The sequence below is a fragment of the Suncus etruscus genome, chromosome 2, assembly GCF_024139225.1.
Source record: "Suncus etruscus isolate mSunEtr1 chromosome 2, mSunEtr1.pri.cur, whole genome shotgun sequence".
Taxonomy (NCBI): domain Eukaryota; kingdom Metazoa; phylum Chordata; class Mammalia; order Eulipotyphla; family Soricidae; genus Suncus; species Suncus etruscus.
Window position 1 is genome coordinate 39,390,334 of NC_064849.1, and position 13,576 is coordinate 39,403,909.

Sequence of the window (13,576 nt, forward strand, 5' to 3'; positions counted from 1 at the left end):
AAATAGAAACTTTCTTATATGGAAGAAACTAAACCAGAAAATACACAATACAAGTTTTTTCTGTAAACTAGTTAAAATGTTTTATAGAGGGCCAGAGACATAACAAGGAGGTAAGGCATTTGCCTTGCATGCAGAAGGTAATTGGTTCTAATCCCGGCATCCTATATGGTCCCCCAAGTCTGCCAGGAGCAATTTCTGAGCATAGAGCCTGGAGTAATCCCTGAGTGACCCAAAAACCAAAAAAAAAAATGTGTTTTATAGAGTTAAGAACGTTATCAATGTAATAAGAACTTAACTTCTTTTTTTTTTTTTTATCATTTTTAGTTTGACCAAAGTGGATTACAAATCATTCACTGTAAAATTTTAGGTATATAGTGACATTGAATCAGGGGTATTCCCACCACCAATGTTGTCTTTCCTCTCCCCCCTATCCCAGCATGCATCTCATATCCTCCTCCTTTGCTCCCCGGGCTGCTAGTATAAGTGGTCCCCTCTGTGTCTAGCTTGTTGTCAATTGGATATTGATCCTCTTGTCGTTGCTTTGGATTTGGTACCTAAGTTTGATCATTTTTTATTTCTACTCAATGTTCATACGACTGGTTTGGTAACCTCCATTATTTCCCTCTCAGTTTGTGAGGCAGAACAAGATGGTTCAAGAAGAACTTAACTTTTTGAGAAAGAAATGGGGGGTGGATGTCCTCTTAAATGACTGAAACACAACCACAATCATGTTTGTAACCAAGGTGTTTAAATAAAAAATATTATTTGAAAAAAAAAAGAAATAATAACTAATAAGTGCTATTGACTGAGCATTTTCTATACATTTACTTATGAAGTATTTTATCTATAAAATAAACTGAGGTAATTAAAATTTACTCATATTAACTTGAACAGGATCCAGAAACCTTGAGAAGTTTGACCCCAGCTCCTATTCTTGTAACTAACTTGGGGTTTGGGCAGTAAAACTTTTATATATAGGGTTGGGGATGCAACTCAGTAGTAAAGTACATACTTTGCATGCATGAGGCCTCAGTTTGATCCTGAGCACTGCACATGCATGTATATACATACAAATTTATAAAGATCATTTAATTCTCTTCCCACTTAACAGCAGTTGCTCCTTGATATTTAGAAGTGATTAATTTCCAGAACCTCCGAAACTATCAAGCTACATTATTGGTCCAGTCTCTTATTGTCAGCCCTCACAAGTTCACAAGTCCAGCACCAGAGATTCAGTCAAGAGACATATATAAAATTTGGAATCTGTAAATCTGAAACCTGTAAATACAAAAGGCAAAGAATGAAGAATGAGCATAGAGGAAGACAGGAACAGTTCAAACCCACATAATTTCATTGTTTTAAACTCAGCTTACTACATTGAATTGTCATATTACAAAAGAAAATACCAGTGTTTTTATTTCTCTATGAAGTGTCCATAGATCTCCTGTCTTGGAGCAAAGTATATACAAGATTTCCAGTTTGTCAGCTGCTGTGCATAGGAGGTACCTGGCTACATACTCTCTATTTTATTTTCTCTGTAGCTGGAGCCAACACTGCCTCACTATACAGACTGGCTCCAACCACTAAACACACCTACTCTCTCAGACATGAAGGAGAGTGCAGCATCTGGAGAGGCGGCACATGCCTCAGAATAATGAAGAGAATTCTGTCATTTAGCAAGAAGTGCCAGGAAACATTTCATAGTTAAGCCTGAAGTTGGGACCTTTTGAAAGACACAGAGTCCCTCAAGAAAGATAAGCTCAGAGCTCTTCCAGCCTCAGATAATGTACATTTGGATGAGTGTACATCTAATTGTAGTACATGTACCAATTCAATTCTTCTGTCATCAGAGTTGGGTCTTTTCTATGAAGATAGTAAGTCATTTGCTCCTCCTCCTTGGCCATATGTCAACAATTAAGCATTGTGTTAGGGAAGAGAAAGTGAGACTTCACTCTAGTAAAGATTATAACATTGAATTGAAGTGATGTAAAGGTAAATCTTTCAGTTCTATATTAATGGCTGATAACATTCTACAAATCTTTGTCAAAAAGGTAAGCCAAGAGAAGAAACTATCACCTTCACTAGAAAAAGAGTTTTAATGTTTACCTGAGTCTCTATTTGTTCCTTATACTCAAGATCTAATTATGCCAGAGGTGAGAGAGATTTATATTTGCTGGAGGTGGAAAAATTTCTAATTAATCTCCTGGAAAAAATTCGACTACTATTAGGAGGCTGGGATGTAGCTCAGTTTTAAAGCACACACCTTGCATATATAAGGCTCTGATTTGATTTACTGACAATTTCTGACAACTGATTTGAATTACTGACAATGTGATAAAACAAAAAGAATTATAGCATCAATAAAAATCTCTATATAATTGTTTAGTACTGAATCTCTTTGCTTCCAATTTTTCTTGACTATGTATTTAAGGACCAGATTTAAAGTGAATTTGTTTCAACTATTAGGACATAGAAACCATCCCCAAGCATGGCACCTTAAAGCAATGGTAATTACTTGTTCACAATTTACTTGTTCACAATTCTGCAATTTAACCAAGTTCTGGTGAGGGAAATTTCTGTTCCTTAAAGTGCTATCTTGAATTCATGTGAGGTTTGAACGGTTCACTTCCAACAGAGCTCTCTCAAAGGCCCAGCAGGCTAATGTTCACTGTCAGCTGAGACCTCAACCAGGGCTATTATCCAAGGTTCTAATTCTCCCCATATAATCGTTTCCACACCACTCTTTGGCTTTTTCCATAACATGGTAGCTAAGTTCAAAAAGCAACTACTCCAAGAAAATAAACTCCCATATAGAATTTCTTATCAAGTTTTCACTGAGTGGTCCAATATATACGGATTAGCCCAAGACTGCTATTACCAAATCCAGAGTCAATGTGAGACCACATAAGAATTTAAATACCAAAAAAGTTGTGTTAGTTTTTGAGTTGGCAAATATCACATAGTGTCATCACTCTGCTTCTTTCAGTAGTAAAAACTAAACATTAATGTTTTCTGTGTTCTTGTAAATATTTTATAAGCCAGGAACATAACACTAATTGTCCTAAATTTTAAATTGTTGGAGAAAAAATACTCTATGAATTAAAAACAATATAGATATATAAACCAGGAAAATTGAAGTTCTTATTTAAATGGAAAAGAGAGAAATGCTATCTTGTAACCACTGGTAAAAAAAAAAAGATAATGAATGAACATGTGATTAGTGGATTGTTTATGTGGTAGATGAAAATCATGCCATGTTTGTAAAAACAAATATGTAGGCATAAAGCACACATAGATACCATAAGGAATGAAAAGTTTAAGTTAAATAAAGGCTTATAACAAAATAAGGCAATCAGAAAAAAGTAGTTCACTTCTGTTAGCAGCATTTCAATGGGACTTTCAAAAGTGTTGCTAATTTGATATTTTACATTATTACCAATAAAGAGGTAAAATGAGATGATTAATATTTTAAAGAACTGGATTAGAAGTAAAATAACTAGAAAAACTAGAAGAATTGATAAGAATATTTGTGTACTCTTATCTACCAATATACCAATTTTTAAGCTGTAACCATGTTCCAAACCTATTTTAAGACTTCCAGGACTAGAAAAATAGTACAAAGGGTAGGACACTTGACTTGTAACCACTTGGATATATCCAGGTGCCAGGCATGATCCCTGAGCACAGAGCTAAGAGTAAGCCCTGAGCAACACAGGATGTGGTTCCAAAACCAGAAAAAAAAAAGGTATGTACATTAAACTTCACAAATACCTCTTGACACTACGTTTTAGTCATACTTAAGGTCAGACTGCTAATCACTGTGAGTACTATCTCTGGAATGAATCTGTCTGCTTATTTCAATCAACTTGTTAAATAACATATTTCTATAAGTGGAAGCATTAATTTTTTCACAAATTCTATGATAACATGATTTTCTATTAGAAACTATGATCAAAATGCAATAAAAAACATTAGGAATATTAGGATGTTGAGCGCTTTTCTAATCCCCAGAATAAACTGAAAAATTTAACCAAATCATGATAATAAGTCTCAAATAATTAATCATATAAGATATCAAACTTTCATTTTCAAATACTGATCATGTTTCCTGTATCACATATATACAAAGTAGTATTGCCAAAAGTAAAGCAATGCTTCTTTCTTAATTCCAAGCACTTTCTTTTAGGTCCCCCAAAGTGCCATACTATGGCAATAATAGGGTGTTTGCCTGGTACCTGGCAACCAGGATTCAATAACTGTAACTTCTATGATCCTCCAAGCCCATCAGAATTGATCCTTAAGCTCAGACTCAGGAGCAAGCCCTGAGCTTAGCTAGGTGCTCGCCCCAGAGAGTAACCCCTCAAAACCCAAGTAAGGCTTATAATATTTGTATTTTAATTACTTTACTACTTCCTGGGGGATAGCTCCAAAATTTTATTAAAGATTTTCCTCTGCTTGGGCCAGAATAAAGTAGGTTTAATTAATTTATATATTTGAAATGCTTTCTAAATTCTTGTGCTAATGGAAAAGGCACTCATTTTAAGATTTTTTTTCTTAAATCAAGAAATGGTATGTTTTCCTTAAATCTAAAACTGTATGTGCAGGCTTTGATCATTTTCATATTCGCGGCAATACTTGTATGATAATATTCAAGATACTAATTTTTTTTACAAGATATCATTCCTTTGCAGTAAAAAATGATTCAATAATGCCATGGAATTACCATGGTCTGTAACATATAATTAACATGACTATGGCCTGTGACAATAATGGTATGGCACTACCATGTCCTGTGACATAATGCAGGATTGTGGAACCAGTCTACTAGCTCAGTAGTTTGTAACAGCTTGACTATGGAATATATCCATGTTAGTCAGAGACATTTCTGACTAGTCTATGAAAAGATTTTTCTGCTTAATATAAAGTATATCTGAATAAATTTTTATCTTATGATGCTAGATTTAGGAACAAGCATAAAACACTATTATAAAAATAGTATTTCTAATTAAAATTATAAATAAATTATTTCTCCTAGTTTATCTAAAAGACTGAAAAACCACTGCTCTGGTATACTTTTCAGAGCTCCATTGGAATATCCAACTTTGGAATTTAGCAATTTAGGTAAAAAAATTGAAATAGAAATAGAAATGTCCAGCAAAAATTTGTGGAAATTATGAAAAGGACAAGGAAATAGATCTAATAGAAACTTGAAAGATCTAGGACTATTTATTTTACAAGAGAGACACTGGTGGTATTTAAGATATCGCTCCATGTCTGAGTCAAGCTGTAGTAAGCCAGGTGGAGTTCCCCAGGAGACAGATTAAGCATCTAAGTGACTACATTATTGTAGAAGGACTGTATGATTCAAGAGAAGATTGTCAGAAAGAGATTCTTAAAATAGACTAGAAGTATTGTCTTGTACAGTCAAGGATCAAGTTATACTCAGACATCCTTAGCATTGTTACCCCAATTTTCACAAAATGTAATGAGATTCAGATAGGAAAAGAGTAAAACAGTAGTCTCTACTCATACCCCTGTTTTGCTTTCAAGATATTTCTCTAATGTAACGAGTGTTTGCTAGTGACATTATACTCTCTGTAGACTACCAATCTCTGGAAGGAACTCACATTTGAGACCCAGCCAGACCTAAGTTGCAACTCTATTACTGAAACTTAATCAGGTGGGTGGTAAATTCTTTTTTTAAGGTCATTACAGATGGTTATTTTTTTTTAACTTTTCTAAAACTAATTTTAATTGAATCACCATGAGATACACAGTAACACAGTTGTTCATAATTGAATTTTGGTTATACAATGTCAGTTGGTAAATTCTTCATTTTTGTTTTATCAGAGATTTTTTTCCCAACTGTTGGATAAAGATAATATACTTTAAAATCTGAGGATCATGATTTATGGTTTCTCTTCTGGAGTAGCTGCTTGATAGGTCTTGGCTCCTCTTCCTTTTAGTGACTGGACAGAACGATGAAAAAGGAGGTTAAGTTTCTAGCTGGACCATGACCAGGAACTGCACAGAGCAAAATTTTCATTTTTCTGACACTAATAATATGTAAAAATGACCCCATAAAGTCAACTAATCTTTAAGTCATAGAACTTAAAGAGATTCAAACCTCACTTTCTGAGGTTTATTGCATTTCTCAGGTAGTTTCTGAATGCCAAGTTCTTTTCAGGGTACTTTACATCCTACCACCACAGGAAAGTACTTCACAAATGAGGAAACTTAGGCCAAAAGAATTTACTTGCTGATTAGGATGCATGGAGATCTTGTTGTGGAGCTAGAATTGAATCACAGTTATTTTCTAGTTTAAATATCTACATTGGAAAATATCTAGAAGGTAGAAATAATATATAGAGTCACCCAGGGAAAAGCCAGAGTTTTCCATGGCAAACTAGCAAATGTGGAATCACAGGATCAGGCACTGGATCCTGAAATCTATCACCATATCTTTGAACCACGGAGAAAGTGTTTCTGGAATTGGCCTGAGCAAACTGCTGGAAACCCACTGAAATGACTGTTTAAAAGAAAGTAGACTATTTATTCATCAAAACCTATCTCAGACCAAATTCATATCTGCTCATTTTTCCAAACTAATTTAACAGATTTCTGAAAATAAAGGTAAATTTCTCTTTATTCCTTTTTTAAATTTTTTTTCTCTCTTTATTCTTGATACCAGGAGTGTCATTTAATTTATGCTTCATGTCAGCAAAGTTTTTCTGTACCTACAAATAACTTTCCAATCACCTGAGGCATACAGGTAGAAACAGAGTAATTCTGACTCACCACTGAACAATTTCAACCTGGTGCTATTTGCTTTTCTTCACACAGTCACTAAGTTAATGGCTTGTTTGAACAGTGGTATACACAGCACACTGAACCCCAAAGGTACCGCTATGCCCAGAATACTGCCTTGTAGCTCTAATCCTAAAATTCTTGCCATATGGTATATGTTTCTTTGCCTTTTGTGTAAGAATTTTGTTTAGCAACATTAATGGGTGGGAGATGAAAGAACTTAAAGCATTGTTCCTGTACTTTAAATCCAGGTTATAATGTCTTGTCTCACATAGAATAAAAATGTTCCCATGAATAGAAGGAGTGCTCTTCTTGCTACCCACGTAAACTCATTCCATGTTTTCCTTCCCAGTGTCACTTTACTCCAGTCACTGTGGAGTGAAGAGCCCTTTGCTGTTCCTGACATTCACTTACAATGTATCACATAGGGTCCTGTGGCAGAAAACTGAATCTCTTTGGAAGACGGCTTAATTCACCCTCCCTATATAAAATAGTACTTTCAATAACTATATCTTTGTTCTGTTTTAGATTTATTCCAAGAACTTGGCAATTTGACATTCTATTGTATATTTGTTTGCTTATTTGTACGCAGTGTAAATACACAAGCACACAGCAATGAAAGATCTACAAGGATAGGTTTTTGTGTCCATTACCACAGCTCTAGTCAGAGCCACCATAAGTACATAAAAAAGTAGTTGGGTCAATGACTGGGAAAGTTAAATTAAAGATATCTAAAAATCTAGAGTTGTCAGTTTCACAGGATTTTAAAAACAATAGCATCATTTTACATCAATAATTCATTAGTAAAAAGCTCTAAAAACTTTTTTTATTTCATAGTGAATACTAAAGTATAACTTTTTTTCCTTTTTGTGGAGGTTGAGGAGGTTTGTCACACCTATAGTATTCAAGGTTTTCTCTTGGTTCTGTACTGAAGTATGACACCTGGTGGGTCACAGGTCAGCTGCATACGAGGCAAAATACTTACCTGCTATATTATATATTTGGACCCTGGAACATAATTTTTTATTGAGGTAAAATTGTAAGAATGCAAACATTTACATGTGTTAGGGGTATAATGTTACTGCATTATATACATTACCAAATTGCTAGTATTCTTTCACCACAGTCCATTGAATCTTCCTCGCATTTTTCTTGGTATTCTCAGTTCTGTGGTAAGTCTAAGGGTTTGCTTTCATTAGGCCTTTTTCTCTTGTTTTGTTTCTTTATATGCTGTAAGAGTAAGACTTTTCTTTTTAAAAAAAATTTTATATAAAGCTTCTAGAAACAATAGACTCATATAGCAAGGTGGCAGGCTACAAAATTAACACACAAAAATCAATGGCCTTTCTATACACCAATAGTAATAAGAAAGAAATGGACATTAAGACAACAACCCCATTCACAATAGTGCCACACAAACTCAAATATCTTGGAATCAACTTAACTAAAAATGTGAAGGACCTGTACAAAGAAAACTATAAAACTCTGCTCCAAGAAATAAGAGACGACACGCGAAAATGGAAACACATACCCTGCTCGTGGATTGGCAGGATTAATATAATCAAAATGGCAATACTTCCCAAAGCATTGTACAGATTTAATGTGATCCCTCTAAAGATACCCATGACATTCTTCAAAGAAGTGGATCAGGCACTTTTGAAATTCATTTGGAACAATAAACACCCTAGAATAGCTAAAGCAATCATTGGGAAAAAGAATATGGGAGGAATTACTTTCCCCAACTTTAAACTCTACTAAAAAGCAATAGTTATCAAAACAGCATGGCATTGGAATAAAGACAGGCTCTCAGATCAGTGGAATAGGCTTGAATACTCAGAGAATGTTCCCCAGACATACAATCACCTAATTTTTGATAAAGGAGTAAGAAATTCTAAATGAAGCAAAGAAAGCCTCTTCAACAAGTGGTGTTGGCACAACTGGCTAGCCACTTGCAAAAAATTAAACTTAGACCCCCAGCTAACATCATGTATGAAAGTTAAATCCAAATGGATGAAAGACCTCGATATCAGACCGAAACCATAAGATATATAGAATAACACGTAGGTAAAACACTCCAAGACATTGAGACTAAAGGCATCTTCAAAGAGGAAACTACACTCTCCAAGCAAGTGAAAGCAGAGATTAACAGATGGGAATATATTAAACTGAGAAGCTTCTGTACCTCAAAAGAAATAGCGCCCAGGATACAAGAGCCCCACACTAAGTGGGAGAAACTATTCACCCAATACCGATCAGACAAGGGGCTAATCTCCAAAATATACAAGGCACTGACAGAAATTTACAAGAAAAAAACATCTAATCCCATCAAAAAATGGGGAGAAGAAATGGACAGACACTTTGACAAAGAAGAAATACAAATGGCCAAAAGACACCTGAAAAATGCTCCACATCACTAATCATCAGGGAGATGCAAATCAAAACAACTATGAGGTACCACCTCACACCACAGAGAATGGCACACATCACAAAGAATGAGAACAAGCAGTGTTGGCCGGGGATGTGGAGAGAAAGGAACTCTTATCCACTGCTGGTGGGAATGCTGTCTAGTTCAACCTTTCTGGAAAGCAATATGGAGATTCCTCCAAAAACTGGAAATCGAGCTCCCATACGACCCAGCTATACCACTCCTAGGAATATACCCTAGAAACATAAAAATATAATACAAAAATCCCTTCCTTACACCTATATTTATTGCAGCACTATTTACCATAGCAAGACTCTGGAAATAGCCAAGATACCCTTCAACAGATGAATGGCTAAAGAAACTGTGGTACATATACACAATGGAATATTATGCAGCTGTCAGGAGAGATGAAGTCATAAAATTTTCCTATACATGGATGTACATGGAATCTATTATGCTGAGTGAAATAAGTCAGAGAGAGAAAGGCACAGAATGGTCTCACTCATCTATGGGTTTTAAGAAAAATGAAAGACATTCTTGTAATAATAACTCAGACACAAAAGAGAAAAAGAGCTGGAAGTTACAGCTCACCTCATAAAGCTCACCACAAACAGGGATGAGTTTAGTTAGAGAAATAACTATGTTTTGAAGTATCCTAATAATGAGAACGTACGAGGAAAATAGAAAGCCTGTCTAGAGTACAGGTGGGGGTTGCGTGGGGAGGAGGAAGATTTGGGACATTGGTGATGGGAATGTTGCACTAGTGATGGATGGTGTTCTTTACATCACTGAAACCCAAACACAATCATGTATGTAATAAAGTTGTTTAAATAAAAAATTTTTATATAAAATATTTATTTAAGCACCATGATTACAAGCGTAATTATAGTTGGGTTTCAGTCATAAATAAAACACCCCCTTCACCAGTGCAACATTCCCACCACCAATGCCCCCCCCTTCTACTTCCCAACCCTGTCTGTATTTGAGACAGGCATCCTATTTCTCTCACTCATTAAAACTGTCATGATAGTTGTTAGTGTAGTTATTTCCCTAACTGTACTCACCACTCTTTGTGGTGAGCTTCATATTGTGAGCCTGGCCTGACCCTCATCTCTATTGTCTCTAGGCATTATTACAATAATGTCCTTAATTTTTCTTAAAACCCATAGATGAGTGAGACAAATATGAGTCTATCTCTCTCTGTTTGACTTATTTTGCTCAGTATAATAGATTCCATGTGCATGCACTTATAGGAAAATTTCATGACTTCATCTCTCCTGATGGCTACATAATATTCCATTGTGTATATGTACCATAGTTTCTTTAGCCATTCATCTGTTAAAGGGCATCTTGGTTGTTTCCAGAGTCTGGCTATTGTAAATAGTGCTGCAATAAATATAGGTGTGAGGAAGAGATTTTTGAATTGTATTTTTGTGTTCCTAGGTTATATCCCTAGGAGTGGTATAGCTGGATCATATGGGAGTTCAATTTCCAGTTTTTTGAGGAATCTCCATATTGTTTTCCATAAAGGCTTGACTAGACAGCCTTCCCACCAGCAGTGAATGAGAGTTCCTTTCTCTCCACATCCCCTACAGCACTGATTGCTCTTGTTCTTTGTGACATGTGCCAGACTCTGTGGCATGAGATGGTACCTCCTCATTGTTTTAATTTGCATCTCCCTGATTATTAGTAATGTGGAGCATTTTTTCATGTGTCTTTTGGCCATTTGTATTTCTTCTTTGACAAAGTGTCTATTTCTTCTCCCCATTTTTTGATGAGGTTTTATTTTTTTTTTCTTGTTAAGTTATGTCAGTACCTTGAATATTTTCTATATTAGCTCCTGATAGGTATTGGGTGAATAGTTTCTCCCATGCTATGGTTGGCTTTTGTATTCTAGGCACATTTACTTTGAAGTGCAGAAGCTTCTAGGCAAAAAAAAAAAAAAAAAAGAGTAAGACTTTTCATGTCAATCTTTCTCTATGCATTTTATTTGGCACATTTTCAAATAAATAAATTTATCTAAAGACCCTGGTTAACAAAGTTGTTTATAATACTTATATACTTAGGAAAAAATCTTAATCATTTTTGTCAGGTATTTCCATAAATCTGTATGTGTATATAAGTGTGAACTCTAGTTATATCTACTATAAATTTAAAATTACATTGATTCATGTGCATTATGCAGCAATTTATACTAGCTTACTATATTTTTTCTCTGCTTGCTTTGAATACATATATCACAGGAGTAACTACTTATTGGACCTCTAAATGTAAAAAGTAAATTCATATACTGTTACATATAAAAAATATAGCTATACCTACCACCACTACTTTTTACTTGCATATAAAATGCATTTCAATATTATGACTATAATGTATTTACCTTGCTTCATAACCAGTGTGCAATAATTAATACTATGGTGCTTTGACTTAATTTTTGTGTCATTTCAAAGAAAATTCTGCCCTCCTATAAGGAGAGGACCACTTGCAGCTCCAAGCCCTGATCTGCTCAGGTAAATCCCACTAATCTGATCTTTTCCAGGAATTAAAACTGAGGAATCAAACCAGTCAATTGCATTCACTTGCAATCACAGTAGCTTATATTATTTCTTAGATGGGAAGCCTATAGCTTCCCCTGAAAATAATTAAAGCTACCAAAATTTAATACAGGTCTAGAGATATATTCTCTGGGGCCCAGTCAATAGTAAGCAACAATATTGTTTAACAACAATGTCTGCACTAACATCTAGCTTAAGTTTCCAGTTTTTCAGAAAGAAAGCAGGAACTATCTGATCCCCTGGACAGAGTCTTTGCCTGGACTGAATCTCCGCCTGAACAGAGAAAGAATCCGCTTGCTGAATCAGCTGCTCAATCCCCCCATCCTGTGACAACCAAAAGGTACCAGAATGCAGACATCCTGGAAACTCCTGTCAACAGCTAACTAACTACTGGAGAGTGCCTGGAAACAGATGACATTGGACTCGCAGATAAAAATTAAAAAACTGAACAATGGAATATTACATGGCAGTTAGAAATGATACAATCACAGACTTTGCAGCAACGTGGATGGACCTAGATCATGTTATGTTAAACGAAGTAAGTCAGAAGACAAAAGAAAAACACAGAATGGTAGCACTATTCTGAAACACCTAGAATACATAAAAAACAAAAAAAGGACATTGAAGAAGCATAACTGCTAGAACCACAAAGAAAGACTTCATAAACTCCATTCCCTGATCCTCACAGCCACCAAGATCTCTAGAAACAGGTCTGATTTTACCATCCAAGATAAAGTAGAAGTCTTCCACATACCACGAAAGCAGCAAGAGGAGAATAAATGATCTATTTTTTTGACATCTTTATTTTGGTGTGGAGATTACGGTTGATGTCTCCAATATTATTTTATTTTATTTTGTTTTGTCTTTCTTTTTCTTTTTGCACTTGAGTATGATTTGATTTCAGAACCGAGATTATTGTGTGGTGCCTGTCTTTATTGTTGTGGTGCTTATCGGTTATTTAATTCGATATTTTTTTTTGTGTGTGTGTGTATTGTTGTGGTATTTTAATTACTTTTTTCACATCCTCTCTCAAACTGAGTTTGGAAGCCTCTAGACAGGACTCTACCTATTTTCAGTATATTTGATTTTTGATTGAGAAGAGGACATATTAGGTGATGGGTATTCCCCTGATTTAATGTGAATATGTACCCAAAATACTACAGTGAAAGATATGTAAGCCATTATGGAAAAAAAAATTGTGCTTTTAATCAGAAACTTTCTTTGACTTACATGTATTATTATTATATTAATTATATTATATGTTATGTTATGTCACTATATTATGTTATATTAGTTTACCTTATTATGTTAATCAATTTTGTCCTTTAAATGAATTCTTACTTAAAAAAAAAAAAACAACTTTAGTTTGCCCTGAAGAAAAAAAAAAATAAAAGATAAAATAAGGCCTCCCAATTCTTACCACAGGCTGTGTTCTTTACACTGGCTGTATAGAAAGAGGAGGTACAGTAAAGGCACCCCATATACACCTCAACACAGGCCCCTTGCCGGGTATGTATTGTGAATTGGGGGACCAAAAAAAAAAAAAAAACTGAACTGATACACTCTTAAAAATCAGCACTGAATTTATAGACTCATACAAAAAATACCACCTTTTACTCTTCTGTGTATATGTTTCTTGTTAAGTCTAATTTGTTTAACAGCAGCTGCTACCATTTACTGTCTTATCTAAATTATTGGAATTTAGAAAAAAAATTATATATATATACGTGTGTGTATATGGGGAGATTCAGCAAACCAGCAGTTCCCCTTTCTTGAACAATATTCC

At 34.8% G+C, this 13,576-nt stretch overlaps 1 non-coding gene across 1 annotated transcript; it reads left to right on the forward strand.

Moving 5' to 3' along the window:
- The first annotated feature begins 13,193 nt into the window (after positions 1–13,193).
- Positions 13,194–13,326, forward strand: LOC126002615 (small nucleolar RNA SNORA51). Its single transcript, XR_007493298.1, has one exon. It is a non-coding gene; the product is annotated as a small nucleolar RNA SNORA51 (small nucleolar RNA).
- The last annotated feature ends 250 nt before the right edge of the window (positions 13,327–13,576 follow it).